This window comes from Podarcis bocagei, assembly GCF_964188305.1.
Source record: "Podarcis bocagei genome assembly, chromosome: 4".
NCBI classification, from domain to species: domain Eukaryota; kingdom Metazoa; phylum Chordata; class Lepidosauria; order Squamata; family Lacertidae; genus Podarcis; species Podarcis bocagei.
In genome coordinates, this window is record NC_138128.1 from 87,837,919 (window position 1) to 87,853,294 (window position 15,376).

Consider the following 15,376-nt stretch of genomic DNA (forward strand, 5'->3'; position numbering starts at 1 on the left):
ACACATGACTAATCCAAGAAGCAAAAAGGAGCGTCAGCCAAAGGAAAAACCAGTTGCAGTAGTAGTAGCTTGGGAAAACAACAGCACTGAACAGGATTGAAAATAAAGTTGAGCATTCTCACATTCTAGATAGTTTGGGGAGAAAGTGCTAGTGTTGACCCCAAAGTTAAAAATGGCAAATAGTCAGTGCCGCGCTAGTAGTTATATACCTTTAATTATATCCATCTAATACTGACCTCAATAAAATACCAGTGAGATCTTTGTCCTTAGTTGAAATTCACTTAAAAATTGCCCAAGCCCTAATCTTTTGCTCTGGATCTCTGCTTTTCTTTCATATAGGATCCAACTCTTGACTGATGTGTCCGGGCAATTATCTGAAAATAGTGATGAATGTTACTGCGAGAGTGTGCAAATGACTGTTTGGAGAGTTTAAGCTTGGATCTATATTAAAGGTCAGTTATCAAAGGAAAAAGGAGGCAAGAATGGATTATTTGCTGCTTGCAGTGAGTAGAATTTTAATGTCACTAATGTTGGTTATTAAGCGCAAATACACAAAGGTTTAAGGAAATCAAAGGATGAATGCAGTCCAGGCTTCTGGCAGTGTCCCCAAGGAGTGCTTGTGCTCAAGGAAGAGCTAAAAATACAAAATGAAGCTTTTTAAGGCAATTGGGTTTTAAAATATACCCTCTTTGTGAATGGCCCAATTCATTCTGCAAAGCATTCTCCTAGGGTTCAGAGACCCCTGGCGCACAGGAAGCCAGGCCAAATCTATCCTTGCGAGTTCCTAAGAATCAAGAGCTCGACAGGTTTGATGTTTAAAGAAAACCACTTATAAGTCAATTAGCTTTTTAAAAGACTTTGGAACACCCTTGTGAGCTTGACCAATGATTCAGAAGATAAAAGACAAAGCAAGCCTCTCAGCAGAGTTCAGTTCCTCTGTTTCAAATTTCTGATGTGTAAACTTAAAGAGAACGAGAGAAATTGTTTATAAAGCAAAGCATTCATTGTTCAGTAGCTAATGATACTGGGTAACTCTTGTATTAACAAATGCAACACGTTACAATTAGAGACTCTGGAATCTTCAAAAGACAAAACCAAACTCAATGTCTTGATATGCTTTTATATATTGAGTGGACAACTGCAGAGAATTCCAGTTTTAAAAGAGAGAAATAATCACCAGTTTGTCTGAAAATTAGGTCTCACTGCGGTGGTTAACCTGTATCAAGGCCACACCACTTCAGACTGCAGATGGGGAAAGTGGTCAAAAAATGCATAACCTATCATGAAAACTAGGTACTGTGGAAACGAGTTTTAGCCTAGTCTTCTCCCAGACATGCTAGTTTTTTATGTGCAGGGAGGGCTTGCCTGGAGGAACAATCAATTATCTGATTCTGCCCCGCTACAGTTTGAACTGGTACATGCCAGACAGAGGTTTACCAACTCTGTCAAAATGAAGCCATTTCTGCTCATTACCAGGTGAGTTTCCTTTATAGAAAGTTACTGTGATAATACACAAGAACAAATAATTAGAGGGTGAATACAGACAACCAATGGATGTGGTTAATGTGGTGAAGTTTGCCTGCTTAAATGGGCAGAACATGCAGCAAAACAACAGCGGCTGGCTTTTGTGGTATTCTGTGACTACTGTTGACTGGCTTTGTTGCTAAAGAGTGAAGACCCATACCTCCATGCATGGCTGCAATGCTTTCACTATTCTCTGGTTCTTTGTTTAGGGCAGGGTATTTCAACCAGAGGTCCATTGATTCTTGAGTTCCATATTCCCCCAGAGGTTCTGTGAAATGTTACAAACTCTTACCTTAAGCACTTCGCTTTCTTCTCTTGCCTGTTCCCTCACCTCTGAGAGTCAGAGTGCCCACAATTAACATGTCATCTCATGGCATAGTTTGCCAAAGTAACCACGTTTCATGCTGGGAACTCTCAGAATAGTGTTGCTTCAAAGAGGTCAATAACAGATTTCTTCATCTTTCCAGAGTTGTCCTCCCACCCACTTACTCTTAGGGGGGGTGAAAAAGGCTTTTAAATTTTGAGCTTGTGAAGGCATCTATTGCATGGTAATTTCACACTTTCAAATCAAGAATTAAACACGTACAACCCCACCCAGCCCTTGCGGTATACAACACACCCAGAACTGTAACTTGAGAGATATGGCAATCTCATCAACAAACAGACAGTTTGCGTAATCTGGAATAAAGCACATATGAATTTTATTTATATATTTCATATATAAAGATGTATTAATATTACAAGGTGTTCCTCTCAAGCCAAGCCAAACCTTAACAGAATATTAAAAATAAATCACAAAAATAAATATTTCATGATATACAGGACCGGCTCTACCATTAGGTAAGTAGAGAGCCCTGCCTCAGGTGGCAGATCAAGGGGGATGTAGACAAGTGACCCTGACACATTTGCTGCTGCCTTTAGCCACTTGCAGGGCTTCAACCACCATTTTGCTAGCTTACATTTCAAGTTGCTGCCTCCTTCCTCAGCTCAGCTGCTGCTGCCTAAACCCCTTGGAATCCATTTTCAGTGCATTTCCACGACACTTTCCAAACTCGCAAAAGTCTGTTGTTGTCAAGTGGTTTTGTTGTGATAGGGGGACAGGGAACTTTAATCTGCTTCAGTTGTGCAAACCTAAAATTCCGAGATGCACCTCAATCCCTCTTACGTCTTAAAGAAGACATTTAGACGAGTTTAGTTTCTTTTATTGTATTATGAAAAAGCTTTAACAAAATCTTATTTTTTAAAGAGCAAGGTTGCAGAGCAAGGTGGGACAAGAGAGGGAGGGAGGGCGGAGAGGGGCAGCAGGGGAACCTGACCTGACTTCAGTTCCCACCATACCTTGTTCTGAACAGGAAAACAAATAAACAACACTTGGAACAGGAATCTTGAACTTAAAATCTGAAAACTATGATGTAGAAGCATGGAAGACAACATATCCTCCAACATTTCTCCGATGAAACCAGGGACGTTCCATTCCATAAGGATAATTTTACTATTTATACCTCACCCATCTGACTGGGTTGCCCCAGCCACTCTGAGTAGCTTCCAATATATATAAAACACAATAAAACATTAAACTTTTTTTTAAAAAAACTTCCCTATACAAGACTGCCTTCAGATGGCAGATAACACCATATACCCTCCAACATTTTCCCAATGAAAATAGGGACATTCTACCAAACCCTCCAATTAAAATAGGGACTTACTAAGGGAAAGTGGGACATTCTGGGATCAAATCAGAAACTGGGATGGCTTGTATACATTAGGGATGTCCCTGGAAAATAGGGTAACTTGGAGGGTCTGAGACAAGCTGCTCCTTAAAAAAGCAGCTCTAGCTGCAAGGACTTTCCTATTGGAGGTCACCTGCCACAGATTATTTTATACAGATGGTGAACTTGCCAAGTGGTTAAGGCAGAAAAGACTTAGCACTCAATAACATAGGAAAAAGGATATATTGTTTTGCCTGCAGCACATAATTTGCTGAGAGAGAAATTCCTCTTCATACTATAACCTGCATTACAAAAGATCTGTTCCATTACAGAAAACAATCACATTTCCTTCCTTTGGCCATTTAATTATTACAATATTTATTCTGCCCACCCTCCAAGCTGCTCAAAGTTGTTTATGAGGTGTTTCCTGCCCCCCAACCCCCTTCTCCTTACAGTTTCACAATGTGTCCTCAAAATAACTGTGAGGTGAGTTTGGCTGAGGGAAACTGACTGGGCCAAAGTCACCTCAGCTGAGCTTCATGGCTGAGAAGATACTTGAATCTCTGGGTCTCTATAGGTCTAGTGCAGCTTTCTGTTGACTTGAGTTAACCACTCTGACTTCCATGTCAACCATTTTATTGGTGTACAAAAGAAACAAAGCTTTCACTTGCTATTCTCTGCCCTTTTGTTTCCTCTCTTTGGATCCCACAAACAAGGAAATATAGCTATCCATTTCACATGTTTTTGCAGAAAGGCATCTTGAACTCATCAAGGAAGCAGCAGCAAATAACGGCTCTTTAAGGTGTGGAATCTGTATAAAGCCCATGTTTTTGTCATACTCACTTTTTAAAGAAGTATGCTTATGTTTTAAGGTGTGCGCCAAAAACATAATGCGTGAAGCGACTCGCAGTCTCTTGCTCTGTTTTCACCAAGAAAGAGGGGCGGACAATCGTTACTGCTTCTCTATAGCTATTTCTTCTAGCTGTGTTGAAAATTGCATTAAAAAACTAGTTAAAATGAAGCCTAAGATGTCGAGGTGATTTTTTCCTTGCTCTCGTTTTTAGCAGTGATTTCAATGACTGTGATAAAGCAGATTAAAACCAGAGAAACTGAGTGTGGTTCTGGACCTTTGCATGCAAATTTGCTTCATGTGAACAACAACCAATATTTATCTCCAGTCTTTTCATTTCCGACGAAAAAGGGGGTAGGCATTATAATGGAAATATTCAAACAGTCTTAACTACAGTGTCATTAGCATGGGCTAATTACCAGCGCCTTGTGATTTACGTGGTTTTGGATTCATCGAAAGCATTTGGAGCTGTCCCCCCCTTTGTTAAAAAAACTTTAAACAATGGAGGGCATAAGAGAGGCTGAGAGAATCATGAATGCTGTGGAGAAAATGATCAGTGATTCCCCCCCCCCACATCCATTTCTCATTTAATACTAGAATGGGCTCCTCTAGTGAAATTGATTGGGAGAAGGATCAGCACAGATAAAAAGAAGTACTATTCGACACAATGCAAGGATATACAATGATGTTTTCCACTGCCACAATGACAGTTGAGTTCTCTCCCCTCTGCTCACAGTGTTCAGGCACAGTTATTTGTACTGCGATGACATCCTGTCCCATGTTTCATTGCCTTTGCTCCTCATCGATGGCTGTCACCAGAGAACTGCTCAGTGCGATGACATCACAATACTGGGAAGAATATGCAAATGTTGCAATGGGGTGGGGAGGGTGGGGAACAACCTGACATGCAAATATAACATCCAGTGGCATTTGTAAGTAGCTTGGAGAACAGGCCTAACCGTAGGTAACAGCAATCATAGCAAAATGAAATATCTCTATATGAATATATCTCTGAACACCAGCAGATCAGGGCAAATAGCAAGAGATGGACAAGGGACTTGTCAGATCATTGGTCCATCTATGGTCCACATGGACTGGTAGAGGCTCTCCGGGGATTCAGGCAGGAATCCCCCCCCCCACTTTATTAAGGATTGGATCTGGGATCTTCTGCATGCAAAACATTTGCTCTAGCACTGAGCTATGGGCTTATTCCAACATCTTCAGATATCCTCCTCATAAGCTCCTGAACACTGAGTGCGAGAACTGACCTGTGGTTTGAGTCCGTCTGATAGGTTTTCAAACGTTTATGTCGTTTTCACTGTGTGTATTTATTTAATTGTTGTTAACCGCTTTGATACTTTTTAATGAAATTGTAGTATGTGAGTCCTCCCCCCCCCCAGCAAATCCATAAATTGGGGCTGTTCTCATACTGCAATGCTCTTATATATATTACTGTTATTTGACCCAGTGGTTTCCAGTGGCACTGTGGGCATTCCCACAACCTCCAGCCTCTGGGGAGAAAGCACTCTACTCTTTTTAAAGTGGGCTTCTGATACTTTTTACTGAAATGCAAAAAGTAAGTAGGCAGAAAATATACTTTGCTTGCAAGCCTCCTTCATCGTAGTTCGGCTGTCACTTTTGCATTGATTTATGATAATAATTCTTGCCACACATGGAATTTTTTTTAAATAAAAAAACACAACCGTTTATTTTGCTGTCTAAATAATAAGGCAATTTGTTACAGCTAATTACTCAAATGCTTCCTTAATCTCAATTAAAAGATAGAGGGCTGATTCCCCACAGCCCCCGCAATGCTACTACCTTTCTAAAGCCGTATGCTCCCCAAAAATCTTTTTTTAATGTGTTCCCAATTACATATTCATTAAGGAATGTGCGGCCTATGGAAAACTGAACTGCTAAATGCATAGCTGCAATCTTAAACAATGATTTATTGTGACATGGGATGTGGGACATTTCCACAGCTTTTGTGATTGCCGTGATGAAGCTGTAAAGCAAATAGCATGAAATGAAGCAAGGCCTCACAATTTAATCAGCTCGTAAACAGATCTACCGCATCAAGCAAATGACATTATTATCCATCTGAAGTAAATCTTGCTAATCTCAGGAGATAAAATCAACATCATTAATGGTCACATGTCATATTCATCAACACTAAACCATCCCTTTTGACAGATTAATCCTAACTACAGCTCCCACGATGTATGGTAATCGAGCCTGGAGCCTGCAATTCATTCCGCGGCAAGGCTAACCAGTACTCTTAGCGCAGCTATTACAAATAATTTTTTTATTGATTTACATATTTTAAAATGCATTTAAGGTGAGGCGCCATTAAAAATCCTGTCACTATTGCAGATTTCTCCCCCACCCTGTGCACAGTCTGCATTCACAGAAAAAGGGAAGCGAAACGCACTTTTGGGTACGGCCCAGCACAAACCCCATTGAAAGGAATGCAAGCCAAGCTACAACAGCTCTTGCACGGTTCCTGTTCATTTCAATGTAGCTTTTAAAACATCTCAGTTATTAGAAGTTACGTCTCCATCCTGCCCCTCCTCCAAGGAGATCAGGGCAGCATTACAAGGTTCTCGCCACCTCTTCATTGTATTCACACAACAACCCTGTGAAGTAGGTTAGACTGAAAGCTTGCGAGTGGCCCAATGTCAACCAGTGAGCTTCTTAGCTGAGTGGGGATTAAACTAGCATGATCAATCTGCTCCTAGTCCAATGCTTTGGAGGTTTTTAAGCAGAGGTTGGGTGGCCAACCTGTCATGGACGCTTTAGCTGAGATTCCTGCAATGCAGGGGGTTGGTCTTGATGACCCATGGGGTCTCTTCCAGCTCTATGATACTAAGATTCTATATGGGTTGGGGAGCCTTCCGGACACCCCCCCCCCCGTGATGTTGCTGGACTACAACTCCCACCATTCTGAAACCATTGGCTAAGCTGACTGGGGATGATGGCACTTGGAGGCCAACCATAACTGGCGGGGCACAGACTCTAACCACTATACCGTATTTTTTGCTCTATAAGACTCACTTTTTCCCTCCTAAAAAGTAAGGGGAAATGTGTGTGCGTCTTATGGAGCAAATGCAGGCTGTGCAGCTATCCCAGAAGCCAGAACAGCAAGAGGGATCGCTGTGCAGCTATCCCTCTTGTTGTTCTGGCTTCTGAGATTCAGAATTTTTTTTCTCTTGTTTTCCTCCTCCAAAAACCAGGTGCGTCTTATGGTCTGGTGCGTCTTATAGAGCGAAAAATACGGAACTTTGCTGTCTTCTGCAGAATAACTTTCTGCTTGACTGTGCTCCCACTGTCTTTTGCTTATCATGCTGATGAGCTGGAGGGTAGTTAAAGGAAGTATTTGGCACACGGTATCCTATTTGCAGATTTAGGGTGCTTCCAGAACAGACAATCTGTTTATTGGCCATTTGTCCTGATTTGTGTGCAGGGAGATTAGATGACATTGGCTACTCAATGAGCACTTGTTCTGATTTACTTGCGGTAAGTGAGGGAGATGTTGCACCAAACCAAGTGTTATCCCAGTGCATCTACCCATGACTTTCCTTATGGCAAAAAGTCAGATCTTTTGAGGAAGTGGGCTTGTTCTGCAGGAGGACCTCCCAGTCAACTATAATTGCACAGCCAGAATTTGCTGGCATGTGATTGAATCCCCCCCCCCCCCAAATAGCAACAGTCTGGAAGCACCCTTAGTTTGCAACCCTATATGCACTTACCTGGGAGTAAGCCTTATTGAAGTCAATGGGAATTTCTTCTGTATAGAGACATGCAGGATTGTACTGTTAGTTATTCTGAGGGGGGAAGTCAACCCACTCAATGTGTTGAGTACTGAGCCACAAAGATTCTGGAAATTGGAAGCTACTGGAGAGCTTGAGTTGCATGGGATCTAAACGCCCCCTGGTGTCCTCTTCTGGCTGGGCTGTGAGCTTGCTGGGCCTTAAAGTTCCTAGAGGAGACTAGGAGTTGCCCTGCAGCAAGCAAGAGGTAGCCACAATCACGTAAGAAAGGCAGACTCTGTAAAACCAGCTCCCAGGCAAGGCAGATGTTGCTTTGACAGATGCTTGAGTTCAACTGCACTCCTAAATAGCAGGCATGAATATTCCCTGGCAAGAAACAAGAAGGGATTTGTACACTGAATTAGACCATAGTTCCATCTAGCCCAATTTTGTCCACTTTGACTAGCAGTGTGGCTCTCTGAGGCCAAAAGCAGAGAGATCTTTCCCAACCCCAGTATCTGAGTGGCTGCCTAATGGGCCTGGAGATACAATGACCGCAAACCAGAGCATTTGAAGAAGCTGACACAAAACAGCCCAGTGATCAGCATGCCACTGAAGCATATTTTCAGGAAAATGTAGATTTTCAGCCACTTGGCAAAGAGCCACCTCCCTGCCTTAGTTTCCCCTGATGAAAATGACCATAGGATTGTTAAGAGGCTAGGCTAAACAAATTCTTGTAGAACTACAATCTTGTACAAAATGAGCAACAAGAGCTGCATAGTCCTTCTGCAGCTTTGCTCTTTTCCTGGCAGTCTACAACAGTTCTGTCTCTGTTGACCAATCAGGACTTCCAAAGTTGAATACAGAGGAGCAACAGACTCTCTGGCAGCCTTTGGGGATAAGTTTTCCATGAAGGCACGAAGGTTGCCATATTCCTGGGCTTACCGCTCACTGCCCAAAGCTGTGGACAAGGGAATAAGCAAGGTGGATGTGCACCCTATAGCCAAGGGACGAGTACAGTTACTGCCTGAGCACATGAAAGAATGATCAAGCTCAGAAATAGACAAATGCCGCATTGATTCAGGCAGTTGATCAACAATGGGTAGCCAAGCAAGAGACAGTAGGCTCACCACGGACTGGCAGTTACTTAAAATGAATGTGTGAATCATCTCTCTAGAGTCTGGGCTGGAACACACACAACTATCTTCCTGGGGAGGCCACTGAAAATGACAGCCTTCAGTTATTTGATATGCCTTGCACACTACCTTTCTACCAGTTGGTTCTCAGGGCAGAAAGAGAAAGAGCAAAGGAAACATGTGCTTTCATTGTGACTTGTTTCCATTATGCATTGTGCTAAGCAGTGTGCCCTTTCGCCTGCCCTTAAAGGTGGCTATCAGCAGGGCTGCAAAATTGGAACTGCAACCCACAAACTACAGAAGCCTCAGCAAAAAAAGGCTTGACTGCTGATAAGGTGGGGGGTGACAAGATGAGTGTGCTGATGCAGGGAAAGGCTCTCAATTCACCAGACAAATCCCCTAAATGCTGACCTTGTTTGCATGGCCTGTTACCGCGTAACATCTTTATAGATCTGGTTGAGTAGTCAGAAGAAACTCTGTAGTTCTAACAAATACGTATCACTTGTTGGTGCACACAAATCACTAGATTGGTTCAGGTTGTGATGATTTGATCCTGGTGGTTTCTTCAAGCCCACCCCCCATCCTGCCAAACAATCTGGGCTTGGTTGAGGACGCTTTTTCTTGCAGAATGCCATGGGCCAACAGCATCCCACCACTGTAGTCTTCCCACCTTCAGGTCTCCTTCCATCTTTTCTTTCATAGCAAGGCTTTGCCTGTGATGTCAGCATGATGCAACAATGGCACTCACTGTGAAACGACTCCATCCTCACCTGCTGTTATGCTAATGATACTGGCGTATACAGTTCCTGGTTATGGATATGCTGTTTCATGATGATTTCTGCTTCTCTGGGCAGGTAGGACCAGCTTGAAGCCATTCCATTTCTACATTCATTGGTCCGTGGTCCAGAAATGTACCTGTTAAGCCAACTGCCAGGCTCTGTAGCAGTATCCCACATGACCTGATGCCCTGCAGATACTTTGGAGCCCACCCCCCAATTTCCCTGGCTAAATACTGGCTAAAGCCAATGGGAGATATAGTCTGAAACACCTGCAGTAGTGGGTAGAGTGCTAGACTAGGACTTGGGAGACCAGGGTTCAAATCCCCATTCAGCCATTAAACCTACAGGGAGATGTTGAGCCAGTCACTGCCTCTTAGCCTAACCTACATCACTGGATTGTGGTGGGGATTAAATGTGGAGGAGAAAGAACCATGTATGCCACCATGAGCTCCTTGAAGAAAAAGGTGAGATATAAATGCAATAAATAAAATAATACTCTAGAGTTTGCCACTTGTATGTGTTAAGGCACAGAATGCATACCAAACCCCAAGAGAGATGCTGCATTAAAAGGTGTTTTTTATATAAAAATATATATATTCTGAAATGTGAAGTATTCTATATTACAATGAGACATGATGAGCTATAATGAGATTATGATGAGATATTGTAATTAATTACACCCACCCTTGCCAGGGGTGAAAATAGATTGCTGGAGTGGGTCAAACCAGTTGGACAAGTTTAGCCTGGCATATATTCCCTTTCATTAGGAGGCTTGAACTACACATAGGATTTATTCTTTCTGGCGTGTGGAGTTATGGGCTAACTTTCTTATTGGCTGTGCTGTTGGGGAACAGATAAAATTGCTTTGTGGGCTGGATCCAGCATGTGGCCTGCCAGTTGGCTATCCTTGTGCGAGAGGATTGTGAACTTGATTGCTGTTAAATGTAGTAGTAGCTTTGAGTGTTTACTTACCGTATTTTTCACTCTATAAGACACACCCGACCTGTTAGAGGAGGAAAACAAGAAAAAAAAATATTCTGAATCAAATGTTGTTGAAGAGGCTTTGCGCGGCTATCCCTGAAGCCAGAACAACAAGAGGGATTGCTGCACAGCGATCCCTCTCGCTGTTCTGGCTTCAGCAATAGCTGTGCAGCCTGCATTCGCTCCATAAGACGCACACACATTTCCCCTTACTTTTTAGGAGGGAAAAAGTGCGTCTTATAGAGCGAAAAATACGGTATATGCACAAAGCACTAATGTAAGTGCTGCGTGATTGGGATCCCATCCTATATGTATATGTATATGTATGTCATTAAAAGCATTGATTTCTTAGAATTATGTTTATTTATTAAATTTGTACCCCACCCTTCCTCCCAAAGGAGCCCAGGGCAGCAACCAACAAGTGATAAAATAATAAAAAAGTCTTTAAAATAATTCCAGGACACATGCGGACTGGGTCAGATCTCAAGGCTTGTTGAAAGAGGAAGGCTTTCAGCAGGAGTCCAGAAGACAACAGACTTGGACAGAATAACTTTGGAATAACATTTTTTTTAAAAAAAACCAGAAGCGTTTCTGCTAAGTATTGTTGGTAAAGATATCCCGAAAAACTTAAGAGAAATATTTTTATACGCCACGGCAGCGGTCCGAACACTAGTAGCAAAAAAATGGAAAGGGGAAAATGTTCCAACTTTAATGGAGTGGCAGAATAAGCTATAAGAATAAGCTTCTTGAAGAAACCAGAGGCCTTTCTCCTGGGCATAGTCAGCCAATCGGTGTTAAAGAAGGACAGAATTTTCTTTATGTATGCTACAACAGCAGCAAGAATACTCATCGCAAAGTATTGGAAGAAACAAGATTTACCCACTCTGGAAGAATGGCAGATGAAAGTGATGGACTACATGGAATTGGCGGAAATGACTGGTAGAATCCGAGACCAGGGAGAAAAGTCGGTGGAAGAAGATTGGAAGAAATTTAAAGACTATTTACAGAAGTATTGCAAAATTAATGAATGTTAGAATGATGTTTGATTGAAGTTAAGCGGTTTCTAGCTGTAATGATATAAAAGAATATGGAAAAATTGGATTTCTAAATAGGTAAAAATTTAATGTTATAATATATTAAGATCAAAGATCAGGATAATAAGGAGGGAAAGAAATTGCTGAATTAATTAATTGAATTGGAACACAAAAAAGGGAGGTATGAGGAGGTCAGGGAAACAAGGATATGAATGTAAGATATAGAAAGGTTGATTTTTTATTTTTATTTTTTTCCCTTTTTTCTGTAAGTGTACTTATATATTTTTTTTATTCTGTATTTTTCTTGTATTTTTATTTTTGTCTTTTACTTTTGTATTTCTTGTTTTTATGTAATTCCTTTTTCTGAAACTTTAATAAATATTTTATAAAAAACAACAACAGAATAAGCTATAAGAATATGTGGAAACAGCACAATTGACCAACAGTTTAAGGGGTAATTCAAGACAAGAATTTGGGAAAAAATGGGACAAATATAAGAGATATGTGCGAAAATATGCCAGTGGTTTATTGTCTATGGCAGCACTGACCTTGGATAAAGAAACATATGACAAATAAGAACAATGGTACGAATTGTTGTAAGAATGTATTAGAGATTATATAAAGAATAGAGTAATAATGGTAGGTACATTCACTATCAAAATAAAATTATACAATGGGAATTGACAGTCCAAAGTCCTTAGGATATTTTTGTTAATAATTTTTAATAAGGACTTTTGTTAATAATTGCATAAAAGGTAACATATATACAGCAGAAGTTCAAGGTTTATATACAGTATAGGTAAGAAAAGATAAAGTATATGTTTTTCTTTTCTTTTTGTGTGTATATGATTGAAACTTCAATTTACTTTATGAGATGTATCATATATTTATGTAATGTATTGTAAGACTATTAATAAAAGAAGAGAAGAAGACAGCAGACTTGGCAGTGGTCTAATATTCAAGGGGAGGGAACTCCAAAAGTGCCACAACACTAAAGACCTCATTCCTACATTGTGCAAAATGCAGCTCCTGTTATGATGGCACCTGCAGGAGGCCCTCCCTTGCAGAATAAACATTTTCTCCAGTTCCTCCAGTCCAAGGCAGTGTACATGGTCTCCTCCATTTTGTCATCACAATAACCTGTACGGTAGGTAAGGCTGAAAGAAGGTGTGTGGTTTAAGGTTGCTTTTGAGCTTCACAACTGAGTGGGGATTTGAACCTGAGTCTTCCCAGCTCTAATCACTTTATCACGCTGTTTCTGTATGTATTTGCAGAGATACCTGGCCAGTTGTCTAGGGAGAAGGATGTTTAGCCTGATCACAGCATCATCCATTGTACTAAATTTAAAGAAAAGCTGGATAAACCACATTTGTATGTTACATAGTGTGCTGTCCATACAACCGCCTTCTGCGTATGTCTGTATGCATATAGATAAATTCACTCACATGCAAGCTACTTTGAGACCATGGGCCAGAAAAGTGCAAATTTCTGCAGCAATAAAGCATTAGGGTACGATAGGACTTGCACAGAGAACTTCTTTAATTAGTTGGCAGCCATAACGTATGTTGGTTTGGGTATTGCCTTGTTGCTGCACAATGAAAAACTTATTTATCAGAAAGCTGACCTTATTGGGGGCAGGGAGGGTCTATTATCTGGAACACTACATCCTCTAAACAAGCGCAGAATTTCATTGGCAAGCACATTAACAAGGGCTTCTGAATGACAACGTGAATGACTGCAGCGGCCACAGTTGTGTTGCCAGTCATTGACTAAGTGTGTGCAAAAAAGAGAGAAAAAAAGTCTACAACCTTTGCAAATTGCAAGTGGTCTGAGCCGAGACAAGGAAAGATAGATCGGAGTGATTTATGGAGACAGCATTTATCAACTTAGTGCAAACATTACCCTTGCTAATGTACTAATTCATTAATGGCTTATTCTTCTCTCCTGAGACTTAGTGATTTTTTATTTTTATTTTTATTTTAAAAAAACACCTTTCCTTTATAGAAACAGTAGCCATCGTTAATATTGTGTCTATCATAATCTATATTTCTGTTTTGCTGGGGGAATAGGTGATACACACATGAAACAGGAGGGGGTGGGGAGAACAGACATAATGCTTCTAAGAACGAGAGCATTTGGTTAAATTCCTCCCTGCCATGATGTGCAAAGGTAGATGACTACATGGCTCATGTGAGAACCAGGCTATGCATCTGGCAGGGGGGCATTTTCAGGGGTGGAGGCAAACTTGCAGTAGAGGGATGGCTAGGCCGTCTTGCCCAATCACCCCCTCCAATCATGTGCTGGTTCTGGCAGAAATGATGCACAGAGTGCGAGTTTCTAGCTGTAGATTCTGGGACCAGTAGTCCTAGTCACTGGGAAGAAAATACGTCCCACCCGGACTCTGGGAGTACCAGCACATGCTTTGCCACCATTGCAGTTGGAGGTCAACCATAACTGGAGGGGCACAGGCTCTAACCACTATACATTGCTGTCTTTTGCAGGAGAACTTTCTTCTTGACTTTGCTCCCACTGTCTTTTGCCTTTTGCTTATCATGCTGATGAGCTGGAGGGTAGTTAAAGGAGGTATTTGGCACACTGTATTTCCTCCTATTTGCAGATTTAGGGTGCTTCCAGACCAGACAATCTGTTTATTGGCCATTTGTCCTGATTTGTGTGCAGGGAGATTAGATGACATTGGCTACCCAATGAGCACTTGTTCTGATTTGCTTTCGGGAAGTGCAGACGATGTTGCACTAAACCAAGTGTTATCCCAGTGCATTTACCCATGACTTTTCTTATAGCAAAAACTCAGATCTTTTGAGGAAGTGGACTTGTTCTGCAGGAGGACCTCCCAGTCAACTATAACTGCACAGCCTGAATTTGCTGGCATGTGATCAAAAGTGTGATCTTTCATGATCTCACACATGAAAGTGTGAGCAGGCTGTTTTGGGCTCATGGCTGCCGCTCCCCTGGCAGCTGTGTTCATGAAGGTCATTGCCAGCTTTTCATGTTTGCAGCGCTGTTCATGCTAAGCATTCTCCATATGATCGTGCACTCGCATGACTGATTAGAGTGATTTGATACAACAGTGTGAATTAACCCTAAGGCTGTGGAGAGAGAAAAATGGAATGCTGTTGTTGTCATCTGGAAAGACCATCAGATGCCATTTCTGAATTCTGTAGAGCTGAGGCCTATTTCTCATGAAGGTGTTCATGTGACGGTGTTGTACCACTGAAGATGGTGGCACAATTGATTCAATGCTCTCCTGCACATAGAAAGCTGGGAGAAGGATTCTGTTCTGTTCTGTTCTGTTCTGTTCCGTTCCGTTCCGTTCCGTTCCGTTCCGTTCCATTCCATTCCATTCCATTCCATTCTATTCTATTCTATTCTATTCTATTCTATTCTATTCTATTCTATTCTATTCTATTCTATTCTAACCTTCTTCCTAACATTGTAGGGAACTGTTTGAAGCCTGAACAATGAACTTTCAGTGGTTCATATGAGCAGAAGAATTGCCTTGGATCAGACCAAAGCCTATCCAATCCTGCACTCTGCCAGCCATATGCCTCTTCATGCTCATATGCAAAGGATGAAGATGGTGGCCAACCCATTGG

The 15,376-nt window shown here is 41.5% G+C and overlaps 1 long non-coding RNA gene across 2 annotated transcripts; it reads right to left on the reverse strand.

Annotated features, from left to right (window-relative positions):
- Positions 1 to 6,012: 6,012 nt before the first annotated feature.
- LOC308585862 lies at positions 6,013 to 10,299 on the reverse strand. 2 transcript variants are annotated; one of them, XR_014007644.1, is made up of 3 exons: positions 9,380 to 10,299; positions 7,833 to 8,219; positions 6,013 to 6,088 (listed from the first exon to the last, which is right to left on the reverse strand). It is a non-coding gene; the product is annotated as an uncharacterized lncRNA (long non-coding RNA). The 2 variants fall into 2 exon arrangements; XR_014007645.1 differs by having other exon boundaries at positions 7,833 to 10,299.
- Positions 10,300 to 15,376: the final 5,077 nt, after the last annotated feature.